Source organism: Eschrichtius robustus, chromosome 2 (genome assembly GCF_028021215.1).
Source record: "Eschrichtius robustus isolate mEscRob2 chromosome 2, mEscRob2.pri, whole genome shotgun sequence".
Lineage (NCBI taxonomy): Eukaryota > Metazoa > Chordata > Mammalia > Artiodactyla > Eschrichtiidae > Eschrichtius > Eschrichtius robustus.
Window position 1 is genome coordinate 101,811,883 of NC_090825.1, and position 25,448 is coordinate 101,837,330.

Sequence of the window (25,448 nt, forward strand, 5' to 3'; positions counted from 1 at the left end):
TACTGTTTCAGTTGTTCCCTGTGAGAGGTGGCTCTCAGACTCCGTTTCCCACACTGGGTCTGAAGTCCTCTATCCTCGCTTGTCTGTGGGACATCTCCATTTAGGTATCCTGACATTGTTTCAAATTGAGTTCACTCATGGCGGCCACCTCACACCTCCTCAAATAGGAATCCACTTATCCTTAACTTACCGTTCTCTCATTCTCCTTTTTGGCCTATGAGCCTAACATTTTTGGCGTTACTGTAATGGCTTTTTAAAATATTTGTATTTCTGGCAACTAACAGAGTATCTAGCACACAAAAAGCACTTAATAAACACTGTTGATCTTTTTTTTTTTTTAGAGTTGGAGTTGTTATATGAACAAATTTGAAAAAAAATAAATTTGAGGATCACTCAAGTAAAAGTTAATAGTGCATATAAATTATTTTGTAAAAAAAAATAATCAAAGTCCAAATATGAATCCTAAATTACATCCTTGCTTCTGGCCAGAAGTATCCATTACTGAAAGGCAAATATCCTCTGTTGCTAATAAAAAATAAAAGAAGATTTCTTTTTATTCTTGAAATTTGAGAACTCATTTGACATTATTAAAGATGTCTAAAGAAATCTTATCTGTGACACTTTTATAAACAAGGTATTAAAAATTGCAGTGGGACATCTTAGACACAAGCTGCAATTGGTGCTAAGAGCCACTTTCAGAGCCTACTTCTGTAAAAAGTAAGGAGGTAATAATCTGACACTGGAAACGCTGTTGATCTGACAGCAGTAATAACAACTAATACATTTAAGCTGAGACTTTGTGCCAGGCGTTCTGCTGAGAGCTTTATAGGAGTTATCTTAATCCACCCTCAGAATAACCCAATAAGGTAAAGACTACCACAGTATTTTTCAGATGAAGCAAGTTTTTGGGTGAAGGCAGAGAGAACTTAAGTAACTTGCCCAAGGTAGTAGGTAGTAAAGGTAGGATTTCCACTGAGTTGTGTGAGCTGCAGAGTTTTTGCTCTGAACCCATCTGTTGCTGTGCTGCCTGCCCTTTGCACTCTCAGACCTGAACTCCCATCATATTACAGGACTCCAGTCTCTGCCACAGACTTCTCTGTGCATCCAACCTGGTCTCTGGACCTGGCTGGGAACACTCCCTCCTTGGTGGGCACTGCTTTGGTTTCTCAGACACAGCCCAGCCAGCTTCACAGAGACCCCATAGCTCAGGCCCTTGAGATTAGTCCACCTTGTGTTCCAGGATCATGGGCTCCACATTTATCATCCCAGAAAATGTAAACTCCCCAGCATTCAGAGAAGCACATTTATGGAGAAACTACTGTGCATGAGGTGTTGTGCATGTCACAGAGATGGGCAAGACCAACTCTGCCCTCAAGTACTGTAGAGTAGTAGGATTGCAAGTAATTCCAGTTGAAAACAGTGTCCAGAAGGTGCTTTTTGAGGTGCACAGAGGGAAGAGGTTCCTGCTGAGATCAGGGAAGGAGGAGGAATTTGACCTCGGGACATAGATAGTTAATACTCAGAGAGTCAGGGATTGGGAGGAAAGATGCTTCTAGGGGAAGCTCAGCCATCCCCTCATAGTCCTTAGAAGCCCAGCTTTCTCCCTCTGCTCCTTCATTCTAAGTGAACTGCTTCCTGTTCTTTGTCAATGTCTTGCTAATTTCCACTGCTGTGCTTTTGCCTAAGCTATTACTTCACCTAGAAGGTTTTTGCTTCTTATTCTGGTCAACCTATATCTTTTACTTTTTTAGAGTCATATCTTCCAAGAATTCATTGGGGGTTAATCCCAGGTCTCCACCACCCTTTCCACATTCTCTTTCCTTCAACCCTGTCCTTGACAGTTGTTAAAGTTTTGCTCTTTCGCCTGATATTGCTTGCAGCCTCGGTTTGGTAAGCTCATTTTGGGGACGTACTTTGACCAAAAAATTGCTTGTTGTTTGTCTGTGATTCAGCTTTGACTGAGTGTCCTGTATTTTTATGTGTGAAATGTGCAGTCCTATTAAGGTGACAGTTGAGGAGAGACCTGATGAAAAAAGGAATGAACTGTCAGGGAGGCCAGTGTGCTGGTAGCCCAGTGAATTCAGAGGAGCTTGGTGGGAGAGAAGGTCAGAGGTATCTGGGATCAGGTAAATTAGACCATGGGAAAGACTGCATTTTATCCTGAGCGAAGTAGATCTTGAGAGAGGAGTAGCACAGGCCAACTTATGTTTTTTGGTTTTTTTTAAAAATTAATTAATTTATTTTTGGCTGCATTGGGTCTTCATTGCTGCGTGCAGGCTTTCTCTAGTTACGGTGAGCGGGGTCTACTCTGTTGTGGTGTGCAGGCTTCTCGTGGCAGCTTCTCTTGTTGCGGAGCGTGGGCTCTAGGTGTGCGGGCTTCAGTAGTTGCAGCACGTGGGCTCAATAGTTGTGGCTCGTGGCTCTAGAGCGCAGGCTCAGTAGTTGCAGTGCATGGCCTCAGCTGCTCCGCGGCATGTGGGATCTTCCCGGACCAGGGCTCGAACCCTGGTATTGGCAGGCGGATTCTTAACCCCTGCGCCACCAGGGAAGTCCCAACCTCTGTTTTAAAAGGATCACTCTGGGGTGCTGTGTGGAAAACAAGTCTGTGGTGGGACAAGGGTGGATGCTGGTAGGAGGAACTCAGAGGACAGGATGTGACTGGAGAAGGAAATAGGAGTCGTGAGCATTTGGCTGTTACTTAAATCCATAGGACTACTTGAGGTCAGCTGGGCAGTGTGGGTAGGCAGAGCTTTGACTAGAGGAGAGCTACGATGTCTCTAGTTCTAGAAACCTCTGTGAATTGGATCTGCAGGTTGAATGTGGATGAAGGACCATGTAGTTAGGTATAGCTGTGGATGCCTCACCTCGTTTCCCTCCTGCGCCAGAAATGGGAACTGTCCTCGCTCTTGCCTCTGTGGTTGAGTGGCAGTGAGGCAGTAATACAGCGACTTAGAATGATGCTGCCGCTCTGAAAGGTGTTGGCATCTGTGAACCATGAAGCCATTATATGTCCTCGATGCGGTCTATACCAGGATCCTTCCCCAAGGAGAGGCTGCTTAATCTGACTCACCTACACGTTCTGTGGAAAATCTCCTGCATGTCCTCTATTCGTAGTGAGTCATCCCCATGTTCCCTTGCATTTTTCACCATACTTCTTGCGAGGTCTTTATTTATTTTATTTTATTTTTTACGATTATAAGTGCTAAACATATTTATGAAAGGGAATTTGGAAAATGCAGAAAAATATGTTTAAAAGAAAAGAAGCATGAGCTGTACTTAATTTGGTGTCATTCTTACTGCAGTGAGTTTTTTTCATTTCCTATACAGACAAAAACATGCTGTTTGCCTTTTATCATAAAATCAATAAGCATTTTCCCCATTCTGAAAATTCTTTGAGTATATAGCCAGTGATGTTGATTGGCTATATACTCTTAATATGGCTGAATCCGGTTGTTGAGTACTTGTGTTGGCCCTCCCTCCCTCCTTCCCTACCTCCTTTCCTCCCTTCCTTCCTTCCTTCCACCCCCTCTCCTTACCTCGAAAGTATTACTAATCATTTGATATTCTGAGTGTATTGGATCATGCTTGCCAAAATACCTGCAGGAAAAAACACACACAGAAAAACTCTGTTTATACTAACAAAAATAACATTAAGAACAACAGGAGACATTTGTCCTGCACTTTCTAATTTATTCGAGATTTCACAACCGGCTCACTGATTTTTGTTGCTGCTGCAGCCTCGCAAATGCAGGGAGTGCTCTCTCCTGCCTGGTACGAGTGAGATGGGGAAGCTGGGTCCTGGGGGCTGCCTGCTCTGCGCTTCAGAAGGCCTGGCGGGTGGAGCTGGCTCTTTTGACCCGACTGCTCCAGGGGAGCTTTCCATCTGTCCAAATGTTAGCCTGGAACTAAACGCCTCCATACCGTGTTGAAATCCCTAACAAATGCAGTGACAACACTGAACATAAGGGCTTCATTTTTTTCAAATTGCTTGCATTTACCGTTAATTCAATTTGAATTATAAGTCACCTCCACGTGAATGACTCACGCACTCATTATTATGAGCTTTGTTTTTGAAAATGTACAAAACAGGAGAAGTTGGTTTGCAAAGTCTGCATTGCCAAGGTAGTATTGAACTGGTTTCCAACTGAGAAGATTGTTTTACGTCTTTGCACATCTTGTATTCCAGGCCTGGAGTTCTACAAGAAAACAGAAATATCTTTTATTTTTTAATTTAATTTAATTTTTTTTAACATCTTTATTGGAGTATAATTGCTTTACAATGCTGTGTTAGTTTCTGCTGTATAACAAAGTGAATCAGCTATATGCATACATGTATCCCCACATCCCCTCCAGAAATACCTTTTAAAAGCACACTTCGATCACTGTCCACAGTGGCTCTTGGAGGGGATAAATATGCAAATCAAACTTAACTGTGTAGCAAAATGAAAATTCTTTATTTCAGGACATTTCGTTTCAGGCCAGTTGAAACCCTTTTCCAAGTCCGGACCTTCTGGGATCTAGAGGGGTGGATAGATTAGGCCTTATAGGTTGTGACGAAAAGTGGGGAAATGGTTTCAAAAGCAAATCACTTTCACACTGTGTAAAAGACTGGAGAGAAACAGTAAGGATATATTCAGAAAACAGCCATATAAATAGGTAATTGCTGAAATATTTGGATAATTTTGAGAATAAATGCAGGCTAACATTTTTGGACAGTGAAATCAGCTTTTCATAATAACTCTGTCTCCCAGCCAGTAATTTCCTTGTTCTCCCTAATTTACTTCACTTTTCTGTAGCTGACAAATTCCTGTGTTCTGTACCTCAAATAAACCGACTTTCCAGCTACCAAGTTCTGTTGTGAGACTCTTGTGTTACCTCCTGCTTTTATGCACAAACTGGTTCCCGCCACCCTGCCAGGGAGCTATGGAGCCCTGAAAGCTCTGGGCTTTCTGATGACTTTCCCCATGGGGCTTCCAAGGATGCCCGATATCCCAACAGTTCATTTAATTTTGGACCCAGGTCCAGAGTAATTCTAGAGTTATGCAACTTTTAACAGTCTTAGGGCTCCTAATAAGGGGTGTGGGTACTGGGAGAGGGCAGTGAACACACCCAGCAGTCTCTGCTAGGGGGCTTATAGCTAAGTGGTCACAGCCAAGGTTGGACTGCCCTAGAAGGCAGTGGGTCATTTGAGGTACGTTGGGTTTTTGGCTTTTTTTTTTTTTTTTTCCTGGCCAAGGAAGAGGAACGGTAGTGACTTCTGAAAACTGTTTAGTAGCCTGGCATGATGGAAATTTTCACGCTCTTAACTTTGGATCGCAGCAAGTTTGTGTCTGGAAAGTTTAAAATGGCTGTTTTAGGAACACATTCTAAAGGACTAGGTAACCAGTAGGAAATAAGGTGGGTTTCATTTTGGTGTCTTATCACCTCTCCTGTTTGGCTAGAGTCACCGATGGGTTTTGCTCAGATTTACCCCACTGGCATAAGATGTCTAATGATGGAAGTTCTATTTAAATCTTGCTGAAGTTACCAGAGCAGAGAGCATCACTCAAAGCAACTGTGGAGAGTGTCACATAGGAATGAATGTAAAATCCAAGTAGCAGTTGCTTTGCATGCATGATGACTAGCACGCTGAAAACTGGAGCAGAAGTTGTGGAGATGTGTGAAGTGTTAACAGAGGCAGTCCCAGATCTGGAAGAGTTCACACTGTGACCGAGGAGAGCCGCTCAACCAGTCAGTCTGTATACTGGGGCTGGCCAAAAATGTTCGTTCGTTTTCTTCCGTAAGATGGCTCTAGTAGCACTTAGTTGTCTTTAACTTCATTCAAAACAATCTTGTTAGGTTGTGTTGTGACAGCTGTCATATCAGCGTGGAAGTAAAAAAAAACTTATCAAAATCGGTGAATTTTTGTGTAGCCATTTTAATATTGAAGATGGAAGGAAAAAAGCAACATTTTCGGCATATTATGCTTTATTATTTCAAGAAAGGTAAAAATGCAACTGAAACACAAAAGAAGATTTGTGCAGTATATGGAGAAAGTGTTGTGACTGATTGAACGTGTCAAAAGTGGTTTGCGAAGTTTTGTGCTGGAGACTTCTCGTTGGGCAATGCTCCACGGTTGGGTGGACCAGTTGAAGTTGATAGCGACCAAATCGAGACATTAATTGAGAACAATCAGCATTATACCACCCGGGAGATAACCGACATACTCCAAATATCCAAATCAAGAGTTGAAAATCATTTGCACCAGCTTGGTTATGTTCATCACTCTGATGTTTGGGTTCTACACAAGTTAAGCGGAAAAAAAACCTTCTTGATCGTATTTCTGCATGTGATTCTCTACTTAAACGTAATGAAAATGTTCCGTTTTTAAAACAAATTGTGACGGGCGATGAAAAGTGGATGCTGTACAATAATGTGGAACGGAAGAGATTGTGGGGCAGGTGAAATGAACCACCACCAACCACACCAAAGGCCGGTCTTCATCCAAAGAAGGTGATGTTGTGTATATGGTGCAATTGGAAGGGAGTCCTCTATTATGAGCTCCTTCTGGAAAGCCGAATGATTAATTCCAACAAGTACTGCTCCCAATTAGACCAACTGAAAGCAGCACTCGACGAAAAGCGTCCGGAATTAGTCAACAGAAAACACATAATCTTCCATTAGGATAACGGAAGAGCACATGTTTCTTCGATGACCAGGCAGAAACTGTTATAGCTTGGCTATAACTGCTCCTCTCCATTCCTGCTACCGTGACCGGCAGCTTCTGCCTGTGATGCCTAGCCCTGCCCCCTCTTGGAATTAGAGGAATGCATCTGTTTGTGGGCTGGAGATTAGAGTTTCGGGTGGGGGACTACAAGGAAAGCTGTCTTTTTGGGTGGCCTCACAAGACATGCTTCAGACCCGAAGCTGATACTTCTGAACTTCCTTCTCTGATAATCTATAATTTTCTGTTTTTAGAACTACATTGTCAGCGATGTCAGAGAGACCCTTCTCAGATGATCCATCCATTTAAGACTAGCAGTAATATCTCTTGTTTGGAAATTAAGCAACAGAAAGGACTTCAAGGGGGCAAGCTAAATAAAGACATTTTAAATTAAAATATGTCTCTGCTTATACTACCAAGTTAAGTCAGGTCAGTTTTATTCCAGAGCTTTAAACAAGGTTGAAAATTTATATTTTAATTTATATTTTTAAATTTCTTTAATCTGAACATTTTAAGTTAAAAATTATTTTTACAGGTTTTTCCTTCATCATGTCTTCTACAGTGCCCAGTATATATTAGCTATTTTGTAAAGAGTTATTGCTTAGTTTTTAACATCTTTCATTTTTTCAAGGTGTTTATTTATTCTCATTTTACCTTGTTCCAAAAAGATTTAAAATGGCTCTTAGAAAGTCTACATTTAGAGACTGATAAATATTTTAGGGATACGAAAATGGAAAATAGCAACAAATGTGCATAGCTTAAAAATATTCTAGGTATTGTTTTGGTGCTAGAATGTGTTATATCCAAATAGTGTTGTCTTGACATGGTTACCTGATTTACTCCCCCTCCAAGTGTTCTGTTGTTTATTTGCTTGTAGAATGGGTATGATGTTACCATCATCTGGAGGCAACAGAGCAACACATGCAGAGTTGGGCAGGCTGAAATCTGTCTGTGGGGTGTAGCTGACTGTAGCTGTGCAATGCTGTGTTTCTTTATTAAATTTTTTTTTTTTTTTTGCTTATAAAACAAGGAATTGATGTTTATTATCAAAAATTAAAAAAAAAATTAAATTCTCATAGCCCACCACCTGGCAACAAACTCTAAATTTTATTTTATTTTATTTTATTTTATTTTATTTTATTTTATTTTATTTTACAAACTCTAAATTTTAAATGTAGTTTTAAAGAAAGATATATATATGTGTGTGTGTATTATGTTGAAAAAAATTTTACTTAAAATTATTGCCTAAGTGTGTTGGAGTATAATTAATATTCTTGTAATCACTTTATTTAATATATTGTCCAGCAAATGGATAAGTCAGAATTAGCTTAACTGCTCCCTTATTGTTAGATATTTAGCATCTGTGTTGTTTACAGGCTTTCATTATTTTTATGAACATATTTAGACATGTTACTTACCATGCTTTTGACCTCTGTATATTGGGAATTATTTCTCTCTTACAGGGTTATTGATAATAATGAATAAGGTAATATATGACAAATAGTAGGTTCTTATTAAATATGGGCCCCCATTTTCTTTACCTTTGGCCTGAATAGGGCTGTCTTAAGATCTGTGAGTTGATGTTTATAAACATTAACTTACTGATATTTTGAAAATGATAATTACAAAAATGTAAAATTCCTAACTTTATACAAGAGAGAGTTCTGAAAAGTTGCTTTAGGTTCAGTTTTGCAAACTGAATATTTTTAAATCACTAGGGCAGTGGTTCCCAAGCCACTGGGAAGCTTTTTCCCTAACTTTCTATAGAAATTTAAAATCTACCCAAAGGAAGGGAGAGCTAGTATAAGTCCTCTTGTACCCAGCATCTGTTTTGAATAATTTTTCTTTCCATTCTCTTCCTTCTGTTCTATCCTGCCTTTTTTTTTTTTTTTTTTTTTTTTTTTGCTTGTTTTAATTTTGTTTTGTATTTTTTGTTATTGTTCGAATATTTTAAAGTAAATCCCAGGCACCATAGCATCTTACCTACAGATACTTTCTCTAAAAGATACAGATTTTAAAAACCCACATAACCATAATACCATTATCACACTCAGCAATATTAACAATAATTTCTTAATATTATCTAATTTGCATATTCCATAATTTCCTCCCAAGTATTGTTTTTACAGTTGGTTTGTTTGAATAACGATCAAAACAAGATCGTCACATTGCACTTTGTTGAAATTTCTCTTAGGTCTCTTTTAATCTATAACTGTTGAATAGTTGTGGAGCTTTTTTTTTTTTTTTTTTTTTCTTTTATGAGAATTCTTGAGTCTTCCCCTCTAACCTACTGAATCAGAATCATCAGGGAGGTAGTCTGACGGTCTGCATTTTGTAGAAGCTCTAGCAGTGATTCTGATGGAGAAACAGCTTAGAGAATCTCTGTATCAAGGAGCATAGGTAAGACACCTTTGGAGTGAATTTTTTAGTAGAGGAGTAAACTTTTTGAAATATTAAAATAATTACCCCCTAATTCCCCGCTTTATTTATTTTATAAATGTGAACCCTTTATTTATTGGATTTTCCCAAAATGAGAATTACTTCCTGTATGGGTGATGATTGAGGTGATTTATGGTTTCTTTTCACAATAACTTCTTTTTCTCTTGATGATTGTTCCTTCTGATAGGTGTTTTTACTGTTTCCTGTTAAGAAATCAGTACTAAAATTTCTCAGTCTATTTGCATCATATATGTAGTTATCTATCTTTGTAAAAATTTTTTTAAATGAGAATGTGTAGGGAAATAAGAAAATAAAAATTATCTATACTCTCTGTTTAGAGGTAATCACTGATAGTATTTTCACTGTATTTCATTCTAGTCTTTTCCTATGACAGTCAAATTTTTAAAAAACAAGGTTTTAAGTTCTATTATGAGCATTTTGGTAACTTTCTAACATGATATATTGTAAATGTTTTTTTCGGTGACTAAACATTCTTTACTATAAATTTAATGGCTGCCTAGTATTCCAGCATATGGGTATGGCCTAATGTTGGGTATTTGTCTTGTTAATTTTTTTCCGTGGTATGGATAATACTGTAATAGAATCATTATAGATTTTTTTACGTATGTATGATTGTTTTCCTGGTTTAACTTTTTATATTTCTAAGCTAAAATGTTTTTACACTTTAAAGGCTTTTAATCTTGCCTAATTTGCCTTCGGAAGGGTTGTATCAGTTTACATTCTTCTGAGTGGATGAGAAACTATTTGTTTCCCTGACCCCATATCTACATTGTGCTCTTCTTCTATTATAAACCACTTATTTGTCATTCCCTCTTTCATATTAGTGGTTTTTAATATAGGACCTCACTTACACTCAGTTATGCTTTCTGAAGCACATGATACCTGATGATTCAGTATTTGATCCTTTTGACTCTTGGAGTATTAGGAAACACACTTCGGGGGTCAGGGATTCCACCTGTGGTCAGTTCAAAACCCTCAGCTCTCATTACAGGGATAAAGGATGGTAGAATCATGTAGCTGCTATTGAGTTTTTTTGTGTAGTTTGATCATTTTAAATATTGCATTGTGGCATAGATAATGAAATGTCCTAGTTCTAGAGGTAGCTGCATTTTGTGGATAAGCAAAATGAATCCAAAATAAATGAACTTTGTCAATTATCTCTAGTAACCTTAGAGACCAAATTTGCAGACAAAATATTTTACAATTGGTTGTATAGTTTCCATTTTTATTACCCTTCATTCCTTTTGACATTTATACTGATGCCATAATAGGCATATGTTCTGTCTCTCCTCCCATGCAAACTCTGATACCACTCTGATACAGTTTGAAACTTTAGCCCTGGGTGACATAGACCCTTAATGTACCTGATTTCTTATCTAGCTTTTCTGGCTCCCCTTCAGTCCAGTCTCTTGTGTCTGATGGGAGCTCTAGGGGCTGTCATTACAGGGTGACTGAAAAAGGAATACCATGGAAAGACAGCTAAGGTTTGGATGGGGAAAGGGAGACGTGGGGTCTTTGAATATTTTTTAAAAACTGTTGAAAACCATGGTTTGGAGTAGATGACAGTCCTTAAACAAAGCTCATCAGAGTGGAATGAGCAAAGTCAGGGAAGACAGGATCCCTTGTAAATTTCAACTTGGCCCAGGGTGGGCCAACTTTGGAGCCTGACCAGACAGGCTGAGCTGCTGTTACTTTTGTGTTGAAGGCAAGTTGGTTGTGCATCTCTGTTGTGTGCGGCAACTGTCCTGAGCAGCCACACCAAAATACTTTGCATTTGTGACTTTTTATGCAGCACAACAGGAAGAGTCAATCTGGTGATTTTCTGAATAATTATTTTAGTCTAGATGGCTAGTGGGATAACTTAGACTCCAATGGAAATGATTTTATCTTAAATTGTCCAGTGTAGCCACTCACATTGGTACAATGAATGTTGCCAAATTTTAGCGTACTTTTGTGCTGTTTATACACACTTCATATGGTGCTTTGTTTTAAAAGACCTCAGAGTATTTTTATGGAAGTATTTACAGGAACTTTGGTTCTCAAGGGCTAAGGCAAAAATATTATTAGTTCATTGGTAAATGTATTTATCCAAATCTGCTTTTTAAGACAATAGCCTAATAGAGCTGGCATTAAATGGAATGATTCTGGCCTTTCACAGATACAGTGTCTAATTCAGAAACTCTGCTGTTTTTGGCAATCACACTGCCTTGATTTAGGTGGGACAGGGATCAGGGAATAAAATGACTCCACCCAGGAGCAAAGTGGCCAAGTTTGACAGCAGTGAAAACTAAGACATTGCCACATCCGGAATATTTATGGTTAAGACCAGGGAAGTCTGGAAAGTTAGACAACTCTGTCATTTATTAATTTATTAGCCTTTGCATCATGCTTTACTTTAGAAGACTCATCTATGGCCTCTGAAAGGATATGTCTTCTACCTCTGTATTTTTTCTCTTCATATAAAATAAAGATACTCTACTTAAAAGTTTTCTAAAAAAGTAAAATAAAGGGAAAAACCATCCATGCTTTCGCATCCAGATCTGTGAAAAAACTGCTTTCTCTCTAGTCCCATATTGTGTACCCCTAAGATTTGATGCTAGGACCTCATCATTACAGATATTTCCCTGGAGACGTATAGTGTGGGCAACTTATAAAACATTTTTTTTTGAACCTTGTGTTTTCCTGAAAACTCTCCCAGTAGTACCCTGCTCAGTGCACATAAACACACATACACACACACACACACACACACACACACCCCCAGGGACTCTTCAGCTGTGGGTGCCTTTCGTGCTGCTAACCCAGCTAGACTTGTAGTACATTTTAAGTCTGGTGACTCACAGTCTATTTGGGTTTTTTTTTTTGCCTCATTTAAATTGCGGTGTCATAAATCACTCCATTTTTTAAAAATCATTTGAGTAGCAGACACCCCAAAGCATTAAAATTAAACAATGTTAATGGGGATTTACTTTGGCTGCTATTGTTTTAATATGACAAATGGCCATGCATCAAGCTGCGTAGCACAGTTTATTTATGCAGACATAATTGGGCCTTTGAAATGAAATATGCAGTGAGCCATTTGCCAGAAATTCAAAGTCAACTTGACATGGTCCCTCCTCCAATCTTACTCCTCCTGTGTGCTTGATAAGTTTACAGCAGAATGTAAGCTAGATGAATACTCTTGGGTGGGGGACATTGTAATTAGGCTTAGGAAAGAAACTACCTGATACTCAAAATGGAACACTTCCTCCTGCATTTCTTCGGCGTTTTTTGGTGACTTGTAGTGGGAGAGACTTGAAAGTTAGAAAAAAAAATATTTTTGGTTTCAGATGTCTGAAAAAGAGGCCGTTTCCCAAAGTGTTCTCATTGAAGAGTTTCGTGGTCTGAAGGACACTGAGCCCTAACATTCAGGCTTTTGGAGAGAAACCATAGAATGTCCTTTCTCAGAGATCATGGAGAACAGTGTGCACGCTCTCTTTTCCAAGTCCTTGTCAAGCCCATATAGGGTCCTGTCCTTCTCTCTCTACGTTCATTCTGTTGTGCTTATGTGAATGGAGGGAGGGATAGAGATATAGTCGTTCATTTATGGCTTTACAGATGTTACTTTAAGGTTGTAATTACTTACTTTTTAACAGTTAGGAAATAGGGACTAAGTTGGCACAGCAGACAAGTTCTGGGAATGAGGAACCAACCTGTCAGGAATTCTCCCCAATTCATTTCAGCTTCTCACTCTTGTTCATGCCTAACTAGGCCCAATCCCTCATTAATCTGAGAGGGTATTGGGTCGTATCAATAAAGGCAAAGAGAAGGGAGTAGGAGTCCATGAGTTATGTCACATTCGTAACAATCACTATATCTCATGCTTGGAATGAAATGTCAAAGGACACCTCCTTTGTCCTTAGGTGACTGCTTTGAAGTCTGAAAGAAGGGATTGTTTTTTTTGTTTTTTTTAACATCTTTATTGGAGTATAATTGCTTTACAACGGTGTGTTAGTTTCTGCTCTATAACAAAGCGAATCAGCCATACATATACGTATATCCTCATTTCTCCTCCCTCTTGCATCTCCCTCCCACCATCCCTATCCCACCCCTCTAGGTGGTCACAAAGCACCAGGTGATCTCCCTGTGCTATGCAGCTGCTTCCTACTAGCTATCTATTTTACATTTGGTAGTGTATATATGTCGGTGTTACTCTCTCCCTTCATCCCAGCTTACCCTTCCCCCTCCCCGTGTCCTCAAGTCCATTCTCTACCTCTGCGTCTTTATTCCTGTCCTGCCCCTAGGTTCTTCAGAACCTTTTTTTTTAGATTCCGTATATATGTGTTAGCATACGGTATTTGTTTTCTCTTTCTGACTTACTTCACTCTGTGTGACAGACTCTAGGTCCAGTAGGGATTGTTGACTATAATTGATGATGATTTTCGTAGTGAAGTTTCGAATGTAGCTTCTCTGTAGTGGATCTCTGTAGATCTGAGACCCCTGGCAGTGACCAGTGAACTAGTTCTGTTTGGGAAGAGCATTTTCTCTGGGCTTAGCTAATTAGTTATGGAAATGGTCTCATACCAGCCACCACCATACCCGGGTTCTGAAACATTCTCAGAACCAGTCCAGTTCTTTTTAAGACATTACCGATTTCTTAGATTCTGTTTTAACCAAGTTTTGTTTGTTTAAGCAAGATATATTTCCTAGACAACAGGTCATATATATTCCTACATTTTCTTAGAATGTAGGAAATAAGATTAATTTTAAGGAGACAATTCCTTGCCAATGACAGGAATATCCAAAGGTTTTACACAAAAGAAATCTTCCAGATACTCACCTGATCCCAGTCTCCAAAGATTTTTTTTTTATCATAATCATAATTATTAATAAGACTTTTTGTCTTATAATGTGATACAAAGTGGTTTCTTCTGTTGGTGTAAGGAAAGTTGATAAATGTTTTTGTTGTTTTGGTACAAATGACTTAGCAGTAAATTTAACTGAAAAGCCAGACTCCCAAAACTTAGACAAAGACCGCACCCCACTCCCAACACTTACTTCCTTTTACTCCTATTAATCAGAAGCACTGGGGAAATCTGATAGTTGAGGTGGAAGGGGAAAAAAATCAAGAGGTTGGGAAAAAGTTCTCATTTCTAATCCTTAGAATTGTAAGTTTGAGGGTAAAAGATGTGGTCTCTGTATGCAGCACCATTGAGAGAAGTAAATGGAGAAGTGACTACATATTTGGGGTTGAAAAAAATGAAAACACTGTTAGTAATGAGTCTTAACCCTTTTCAAGGTTTGTTAACTTTTAAATCCATGCCTTGGCAAGATCTGTGGATGAAAATAAAGCAAAGGATTTTGAGCCTAAAACAGAACTTTTAGAGGAATGATATTCTAAGGGATTTCTGGGATAATATGTTAGTATTTTGAAGTCATTTAAGATTATATGGAATTCAGGACTTAGTATATGGATTATTATTAACAAACAACATCTCCAAAATCTAAGCATAGTAAGAAACTCCTGGGTGTTCATTAAGCTTTAGTTCTACCCTGAATATACTGATTCAAAGTGTCTGAAAAACACTTTGCATTGTAAACAAGCACAACACCATTTGAGGACGTTAAGTAAAGGTTGTTGTGTGATCTTCCCAAGCATCTTCCTTCCTTCCAGTGCTGTATGAAGAATGAGCCTTTATGTGAAAGGAGCTACGTGGGGTGATGTAACGAACAAGGCCTTGCTAATCATGCAGGTTGTTCAAACCCTGACCCCACTTCATGTGATTTGGGACAAGTCACTTTTAACTTTTCTTAGCCTCAGGTTTCTCATTTGTCAAATGAGGAATACCAGTCTTATCTAACTTTGATAAGAATTAAATACAACTAAGTTATATAAATGAAGCATGCTGCTTGTCACATAGTCAGTTCTCAGTAAATGTTTCCTTCCCTTCACTGCATTTTCAAAAAACATCTAGAGTATGAAGTTCTGCTCCATTTAACATCTAAGCCAGAGAGAATCAGCAAATCTACTATGTCAGACCTAAGCAATTCCTGTTTATAAAAATAGCGTCTGAAAGGGCTGGCACCCTTTCTTCCTCCCTCCCTCCCTCCTTCCCTCTTTCCTTCCTCCCTCCCTTTCTCCCTCCCTCCTTCCTTCCTTCCCTTCTCTCTTTATCTTTTTCTCAACAGCGGTTAGCCCTGAAACACATCTTGAAGAATCAGGAAATCTTCAACCGTGGGGAATAACTCATTTCTTAATACATGCAACAATGCACGTATATTTTTGGATTAGGATCAGACACAGAGGATCTCTTTTGTAATGACTTTGTTTAAATACTCTCATTTATTTAGGGATTTTTTTTTTTACATGATAAAGTCCATGTGTTCCATTAAAGTGTTTCCAGTATTAAGAGATTAAAAATTGCATTTGAGCCAAATGATAGTCAATAAGCAGTTATGAATTCTCTCAAGAGATGGTCTGAGAAGTTAATACAGCTGCAATTCCACTTATATTCTTGACAGCGCACAGTATTCCAGGCTACTACATTCTGTTCATTATGTTAAAAGTTATCGTTATTAATATTAACAGCGTTTACCATGTGCCAGGCATTGTTCTGTGCACTTTGCACACGTTATCCATCTTAATCCTTGAATCATCCCTCTGAGGGTGGTTTAATTATGCCCATTTTATACATCAAGAGCTGAGGTCTTGGGAAGCTATATCTATCATAACATCATGGTGCATTGTAGTCATAAAGTTTAATGTCTGTATTTCTCAGTAGACTGAATAAAAGCAACTTGAAGTCAAAGGTCATGTCTGACTCAAGTGTCCAGCTGACTCTTGAACATCGCGGGGTGTTAGGGGTGCCAACCCTCTGCCCAGTTGAAAATCCACATATAACTTCCATTCGCTCCTCTGTATCTGTGGTTCCTCCCCATCGCGGTTCTGCACAGAGATTTCAACCAACCTCAGATCTGTGGTACTATAGTATTTACTATCGAACAAATTTGTGTATAATGGGGACCTGCTCAATTCAAACTGATGTTGTTCAAGGGTCGACTGTATATTTTCAGTTTTGCTAAATATTTGGTGGATGAACAATGATGATAAGAGTTATCATTTTGAGTGCTTACTCTGTGCCGAGATGTTTTGCATCTAGAATGATCTAGGTTTGTGTCTCAGCTTAGTCCTCTAATAGGAGTGTGTCCTTGGGTAGGTTGCTTAGCCTTTCTGTGCCTCAGGTGCATCAAAGGCAAACTGGGCGTAATAATAGTATCTTTTCTGTAATGCAGCTTGAGGAGTGAATGAGTTAACATATAAAGCTTTTAGTGCCTGGGACAGAGCAAGCAGCCTGTAAATATTAACTATCATTATTATTTCCAACCCGGGCATGTCTCATTCCAAAGTATGTGCTCTTTTTATAAAAACACCTATATTTCTTTTTTAAAAATTATTTACATATCTTTAAATAAAAATCGTGTATATGTAAGGTGACAGCTTGAGGATTTTGAGATATATATATATATATATATATAATATAGATATAGTGAAATGATTACATAGTCAAGCTAATTAACAAGTCATCTCCTCGCATAGTTACTGTTTTTTGGTATGTGGTCGTGCACTTGAAATCTATATTTTAGCATATTTCTACTGTTCAGTATGGTGTTATTAAGTATAGTTATCATGCCTGTACATTAGCTTTCTTGCTGTTACACTTAGAAATGTTCATGTAGAGAGATCCAGACTTCCTTTGTCTGTTACTCAAGCTAAATTCCTACATTGTGGTCTTTTCAGCACTGAGAAGCCCATCTGTTAACACACAGGATACATAAATGTGGAGAAACACCTCAGGCCTTTCAAAATTAGAATTATTACTGGCTCAACCTTCACAGAGCGGGATAAACACATTCCTCTGTCCAAGTAACAACGAGTTATGTGGGGTTTTTTGTTTCCTCTTCCTAACTTATCAAAGAGAAGTTTCCAAATCCTGGATGTTCTGTAAGTACTTTCTAATGGGTTTCCTTGTTTAGTTTTCCACAAGAGCAGGTATAACATCCCCATATCTCTGGTGGAGCACTCTTAAAGTGTGTTGACATTTCAGGAAGCTTTGAATGTTTCTAAATGCATCGGTGTTTTGGGCTGAGTGGTTGGCCCAGACCCAGAGAAATGTGCCTACACAAGATAGTTTCCAAGATGATTTCTAACATGGTAGAATTTTGGTTGTACACACATATGTATTATACAGGTTGATATCTCTTCCAGACCGCTGCCTTTCTCTTATCGTCATTATTTTAGAGGTTTTAATTATTTATTAAACATTTACTCTCTCAGATGTGTTAGGTTTTGTTAATTTTTTTCTATTTTTCCAGCATGTAGATATTATATCTTTACAATTGAACTTTGATAAACTCCTACATATTATCTTTGGCAAATAGTATCTAGAAGGCTATTTTCTGACGAACAGGACATATTGTCCATCCAATTCTCCAAGCCCTGGAAATGTACAGTATCTCCTAGTGAAGGGCCTTGTAAGGAGAAAGGACACATTGATATTGATAACACATTTTAAGTTTTGGAAAGAAGATACAAAGTCAGCGACACCTAGTGTGAGATGGCTATAAATATGGAAGTAAAAAGAGAAGAATGACTTGATTGCAGAAATGGTGTTAATTACCTTTGTTATAATCTCCTTTTCCATTTAAAACAAAGTATTCTTATTATCATAGGTTATGCATTTTGCCAAACTGAGGAGAGAGTAGGAATCTCATATAAATTCTTCCTGTTCAAACATGTATGTTCCTCCTATAACTGAGAGAAATAACCACCTTTGATAGTACTGGTAGTTTTCTCCTTTTGAAGTGGAATCAGAGTCAAAGCTTCCATCATAGCAAAGGACAAAAAAAAAGAAAAATGTTCTGGTAGCTTATTACACCTTCTTAAAAAGAAAAAAAAAAAAAAGACAAAAGAACAAAACACAACCAAAATATCTTTTTTCATTAAAAGTCATAATTAGCATTGCAGATACAAGCCAGAACTTCAGCGCTGTCACATAGGGTGAACCTTTTGATAAATTGAATCTTGATATTTACAGAATCTATTAAAACACAACCAATAGTATGTTTGTTTATATGTTGACAAGATGATATACACCCTGAAGGTCAAGGGTGATGTGAACTGTTATGGTGTTCTTGTCAAAGTAGCTAAGAAAGGGGGGCTATTTAAAGAGTTTTGATGGAATAATGGCTTCACCAGAAGTGTGACAGCAAATACAAGGATCATCTTGAAGAAGTTCAATTGATTTGAAACAAAAATCTGTGATGTTTATCAATCAAAAAAATAAAATGGAAAGTTTCTCTTCCTTCTGTAGCATGTTAAAAAATTGGCAGCTCAAATGGAAAAACAAATAGTGAAATTAAACAGAAAAGCATTGATTTAACTTCTTGGGTGGTTTATCAAATGCCACACTGAACTTTTCATTCTGTCTTGTCATTTATTAATTACCCTCTTTTAATCAAACCGGTTAAGGATCACTTTATAAACTTTTGGGTTACTTCTGTATAAATAGTTCCAGCAACGGAGTCACTTTGTCTTTTTACAAAGAGCTTTCTCTAATTGTCAGCCAAGTTGTAGTTCTTTTCCCCTTGTAAAAAACTCAGAATGTATCTGAAAAATAAATGTGAGGTTTACATAATATTTTCCTAGCATGATTTTACCACTGCATTTGGGTTCCTTGTTTTCTTTTTCTTAACAGTTGTAATGGCTTTAATTATTGGAAACGTTAACTCTAAAATGTAACACCAAAAAGAATGCCGATGCATTCAAAATCAGTAAGTTTTTAAAGAGATCTTATTTTGGTACTTCAAATGAGCATCTAGAAGAAACATAGTAAAAATTGTACATGTTAATTTCAAAGTAATAGATTAAGCTTACTTTAATGAAGAGGGTTGGTACAGTCTGTTAACAAAATATGAATTGGTATAAGGAAATAGATTTAGATGTTCGATCCCCTCCATCTATTTAGAAAGCTTTTTAATTTTTATGTATTTTAAATTATTGTAGCACACAGAAAACTAATTTACGGGCATATTTTAATTTATTTTTGGAAGGACCTGAACTTGTTCATGTGTTTGTCATAAAATGGAGTCATTAAATGAAATTAAGACGGAATAACTGTAAACAGACATATAAAAATTATTAACCTCACATCTCCACCAATCATTTTTAGTTAAGATTTCTGCTAAACGGTCTATGTGGTTTAGCTTGCAGGAATTAGTTCTTTGAGTACATTTCAATAGACTGGTTCATCTCCAGTTACTGCTCAGCATGCAGAGATGTGTAATAGAACGTTAGAGAAGATGTCAGTGTTTTAAGAAACTGATCACATTGCAGTGCAGGAACGTTTAACCTGCAGTGGTTGACACATTCAGCCTCTGCAGGATATGAGGACACCCAGATCGTACCAAATAAATGCATAAAAAGAGGCAAAATATTCTTTAAGAAAAGCTCATGGATCCCTGTTCTCCTTAAGTAATTAGAAACTTTTGCTGAAAATCAATCTGTATGGCTGTCTTGATTTAAAAGATCATGGTCATCCCAGAGTTAGCAATTATTGGATGGTTTACACAGGCTGGAAACTACAGTGAGGTAAAATGTATGAGAGTGTTTTGAGAACAATAAAGTTCTACACAAATGCACCGTGATGTCGGATAAACTTGGATGAAACTATAAGCATTGAAAACGTTTTACTCATCCTAACAGAGGGAGGGTTAGAAGTCAGCAGTTCAGATAAAAGTGTTCGTGGAACATCTTTAAGGCCATGTAGGATTGTGAAACTCACCACGCTGAAAAAGCTAAGGCCATTCCCCCAAACAAAACACAACAAACCAGAACGCCATCCCTGGCTCCAAGAGTGAATGCAGGAGTTTCTCCACTGATGTGGCTCCACTCTGTGTTCACGTCTGAAGGCTGTATTTCAGCTTCGTATTAAAGACCTGTGGATTTAATAAAACTTGAGGGTGTGTCCTTGAATGGTCACTATAGATAAGATGTTGGTAATGCAACATTACCCCAAATCACCCTCATCTTCCTAGCCCAGAGCCCCCAGGAACTATATCTAAGCCACTAAACTATTACTAAAGCTGATTAATTACCCCTGACTGCTTTGAAATAAGACAAATGATTTAAGAATTAAAGTTTCTGTAGCCTATTATCAAACTCATTAAGTCATCTCAAACTGCTGGATTTTGGATGAATTTCTGAATTCCTTAGAATCTATTCATGCACCATCACCCCCCAACACACACACACACACACACACACACACACACACACACATATTTATCCATGTTACACAAATATTAAAATAACCAGACCAATCTATTTGGACAGCAGAGTACAACATAATTATTTAAGAATTTCATTAGTTTGTTTTGTTAACTGTCACATTGCCCTGGGATATTTTTTTCAATTTTTTATTACTTTTTCACTCTCACTAAGTGAAGGAAAGTATCAAAATTATATTTGCAGATGGTCTTAGATCTTACAATAAAAATGAAACTTTCTTGTTAGGCCAAGTCTCGCTGTTCTGCTGACGTTCATGGGTTTTCAGAGGTCTCTGTGACTAGAGAGCGACCAGGTTTCTTATGAGAACTTTTGGGGAAGAGTTAAATTATAAGGCTGTATTTTAAGCCTCATCATACTATGAAGTCAGACCTTTATCTCCTTTTGGAAATCGTTCCATTTAAGTTTTAGAGCTGTGATCATATGACTGCAACTCTGAATGTATTCTGTGGCATGTTGCATGGTGTAATGTGAACTATGTAGGCCTAAGACGAGCCATACCACTTCTATTTTATTTCTGCTCTAATTGTTTTAATGTGTTTATAGGGTTCGTGTTGGCCAAGAATGGCAGTGAGATATATGACGTTATTCGCCCAATACAGTAGACTGTTTCACAAAGTAGATACCCAAGAGGCCAAAGTGTTTCCAATCGTTATTATTTTCTGCTCTTTTGTAGAAAGAATGAACATGTAAAAAGAAAAAAAAAACCTAATTACAAATTATTTAATTAGCCAGTGAATCTAAGAGACTGCAAGTACATTTTAGGCCACAATTTTTCTTTTTAATATGAATCCTTTTGCGGGGGAGGGGCAGGGAGTTGCTGGGTATGGATTATTTGGGTTTTTTACTTCTCAGTTGATTGTAGTGCTATTAACAGGTTTAATATTACTGATGTCATTTAAGCTAAATTTAGTCTAAAGAATATATGTTGCAGTGTATTTCTTTTCAGTTTCATTTTCATTTTCCAGCTGTCATTCGCTTTCCATATTACTTTTTGGTTCTCTCTCTGCCTCACCTACTGCTCTCCTCACGTCCTCAGAGTTCTGTCAGCACAGTGTGCATGGGAACCTAAAAGTCCACACTGCCGGCAGGCTTCTGGGGCTCCAGTTCCCAGCTACATCACCTCCTACCTAACCCTATAATCTTGCGCAAGTTCCTTCTCTTCATGCCTCAGTTTCCTATCTGTGAAATAGGCTAAAGAATGGTTGTGAGGATTAAGTGAGATAATATTTGGTGCATCCATGGCACCATCCCTGAAACAAGGTAAGCACTAGGTAGATGTTTGCTGTCGTTTCCCAATATGCTCATTTCCAAGCCACTTGCAAATTTGTGTGCAAGGTAAGATGAGGATGAAGGAGCACTAAATTGGGAGTCAAGAAACCCGAGGTCTGGATCTGGTTCTGCTCTGGCTTTCTGTGTGCGGTGATGGTGCAGATCATTCTAGGAGTCCTGGGATCATCACATTTTAGAATTTAGAAGAGACTTAAGGTTACCCTGACATTACTTACGGCCGAGCAAACCAGGAGATCCACAGAGCCTGTAATTACTCCCTGCGTGCCACATACAACTAGGGCAGAGCTGGCCTTGGAAGCCAATGCAGTGTTCTTATTTCTGAAGTCAGTGTTTGCCAAAGTGTGTATGTTGTTGTAGTTAAAATAATTTTAGGTAGTATACAGAAAAATGTTTTCACTACTACCGTATTAGTGGTATTAAAGTAGTATTAAACTTACTACAGGATTAGTAGTATTAAAGTAGTAGCATTAGTAGTGTACAGCAAACCCACAATTTTATAAATAGTGTTGATTACGTCAAGGCTAAGTTATGTGAACAAATTGAATTAAAGTCATTTAAAAAAGGGCATCAAGTAGGTAATGGTATAGATAGTGTAAAGATAAAGCAAAAATCATTAATGCCGACGCTGAGGTATGGGAAATCCTGCTATTCCAGGTTCACCCCTGTCCCTTCAGATACTGACAGAGGCCAGAACTATGTGACAGCCCACACAGTTTTCTATGATTTAAGATCTTTTTTTTATTCATGATTATATGCCCAAAGAGACTTCTTTGGCCCGAGGAGTATTTCCTGTTCTAGTAACTTAAAAAACGGATAAATGGATATTGGTTAACCGTATGACATCCTGTTCTAGAATCCTAAGTGCAAAGGGAAGCAGTAGTTGTTGGCACTGGCACCGAGCTGAGGGAAGTGTGAGATGCACTTTAGAGGGAAAAGGCAGATATGAAAACCCAAATGTCAGGAATGGTTCTGATAGTGGGTTATCTTATCACACACAGATGCATATTTACTCATTCACGTTCCACAAAGATTGTGAAGCGCCCATATCTTCCCTTCTCTGTAGCTGTATGTGCACACACAGGTAAACCCTCTTTCACACAGTAGCTATATTTTTGAAATGTTATAAATACTTTGAATTTGCTTTATTTGGGTTATCCCTTAGGGCTCTGCAGAAGTTGAATATTCTAAGGAAAGCTAGTAAAGCTTTTTGTCAAACAAAATCACCCCTTTATCTCGTATAAATTTGGATATTTATATATCACATTTTTTTTTAAAGCAAAGCAGACATAATTAGAATGTTCAAGATTTGAGCATATTAGGTAACAAATACTTGGTTTTGTTTCAGTTATTTGTGCTGTTTGTTGATTGTTTTTGAAGACATGGAGGGAAGCCCTTGGAAATGTCAGCCGGGTTCATGGAGAGGAGTGACAGGGCTCTTACCCACCCTTGTTTGTTTTTTTTTAACTTTTTATTTGATATTGGAGTACAGTTGATTAACAATGTTGTGATAGTTCAGGTGATGTTTTACATATGTATCTATTCTTTTTCAAATTCTTTTCCCATTTAGGTTGTTACAATATTGAGCAGAGTTCCCTGTGCTATACAGTAGGTCCTTGTTGGTTATCTATTTTAAATATAGCAGTGTGTCTGTGTCAATCCCAAACTCCCTAACTATCCCTCTCCCCCTGGTAACCATAAGTTCGTTCTCTAAGTCTGTGAGTCTGTTTGTGTTTTATAAATAAGTTCATTTGTATAATTTTTTTTAAAGATTCTGCATATAAGCCATATCATACGATATTTCTTTCTCAGTCTGACTTACTTTACTCGGTATGACAATCTCTAGCTCCATCCATGTTTCTTCAGCCACCCTTGTTAAGCACCATTTCTCTATCTCTCCCTCCAGGAAAGTGCACTAGGTCATTTTTTAAATGAATGAAATTCTAATATTAAATTGGCTGTTCTTTGACAAATAAGAAAAAGGAGAAGTTGCTTATTATCCCTCCAACTAGGGAGCTGGCCTGGCTCAAATCAGCTTTAAAGTATAACTTGGAATCTTGGTAGATTCTGAAAGCCAGTTCTTTTTTAGGTGGTTTGTGAACTAATCTCCTCATATGGATGATTCAGAAGCACAGCTGGTCATTTACAGGTAATATTTAGTGAAAGTTAGGTCTTGCTGTTGTGTTAAAGTTAGCACCCATTTTTTGGGTAATTTCTTTTGTGTGTAGTTTGGGATAGTGCGCTTGAGAGAGAGGAGGATACAGGACAGTGTGGGCCACAGGGTCTTTGCTGTTCTTGAAGGGATCTTTGGAGAGTCATTTCCTTACTGGTATATGCTGAGCCCATCCTTGAGGTCACAGTCTTCCCTTGGTGTGTGCAGGCTGTGCTGGACCCTGGTGCCTTATTTCTATAAAGTCACTGCACCTACTGTTTTGATTCCATTGACTGATCCAACCAATGCTTAAAATGTGGGAATTTGGGGACTTTGGGTTTATTACAGAGGCAGGGTTGAATTGAAAGAAGGCAGAACCTCTTGCTCATTGAGTTGAACTAAATAGGGGAGGGAGGAGTACGAAGGTTGGGCTGAGTGATGGGGGAGGATGACCAGGAACAGGGAAGGATGGGTGGCAAAAAGGATGCTGCAGGAATGGCCTCTATTTGATGCAAATGTTTTTTGTAATTTATTTGTAAAAAGATGTTGACATAATTGTATAATTTATTTCAAACCGTAGTAAGCCCTGCATTTGATTTTTTTTTAAAAAAGAGCTGTGTATTTGATAGTCACATTTTGTATCAAACCATTCAAAAAATACTCTAAGCACAACTGCAAGGTCAAAGATTTCCTAAGTGACATCATAATTTCAGATCATAATTATATCATAATTACCATGCTTATGAAAAAAATGGGTTAAGTTCTAAGATATAAGAACATCTTTAATCTGAAATTATCCGTGCTTGGCCAGATCAGCTTGCCTGTATTTTCTTTCACAAAACATTTGGTCTCAATTGTAGATTTCTTTCTTTAAAAAAAAAAAAAGGTCAGAAAAAGTTCAAAATGACATGATGAAATATATATTTGTTTGGAAAAATGATCTGGTTATTGCCATGGCAGCTATATTAAATTTTTAGGGTTATGTGATATAGTTCTTATATTAATACCATCTTTGAAATTTATTTATATGATGTAACAGCTCCAATGGTCACATTACATCCTTGAAAGCAAAAATGTACAAACTAGTCAAGATTTATGCAGCTTCTTAGCAGGACAAAATTATTCAACTTAAAGGAAAAATGTATATTTGTTGGATTTTAATTATGCCATTTAGAATTTGACATGTATTTAATTTATGACAAAAGAAATGTAAAGACGGTTATAGGAAAAAAAATCAATTAAATAATGACTTGGTAAGACTATATAATTTAACATATCTTGGTAAGACTATATTATTTTGCTGTCTAATGAAAGCAGAGGTCTGAGAAATGGGTGTTATGAATGAGAGAATCTTTGTATTCAGTCTTCCCTCTGGTGCGTGAAATTGTTATACATATTTACTCTTGTTGCTGGTTTGTAAATGGTTTACTGATCAAGAGAAGGTAAGTTGTTAATTCTTAAATAAATTATAGGTATTACTGTTTTTAACTTTTTTTATTGACCTATTATTTCATCAGTCA

General features: G+C 37.7%; 1 protein-coding gene across 1 annotated transcript in view; it reads left to right on the plus strand.

The window, feature by feature from the left end:
- The window catches only part of PRDM6 (PR/SET domain 6), a 98,032-nt gene that overhangs the window by 22,248 nt on the left and 50,336 nt on the right, over positions 1–25,448 (plus strand). The window lies entirely within an intron of this gene.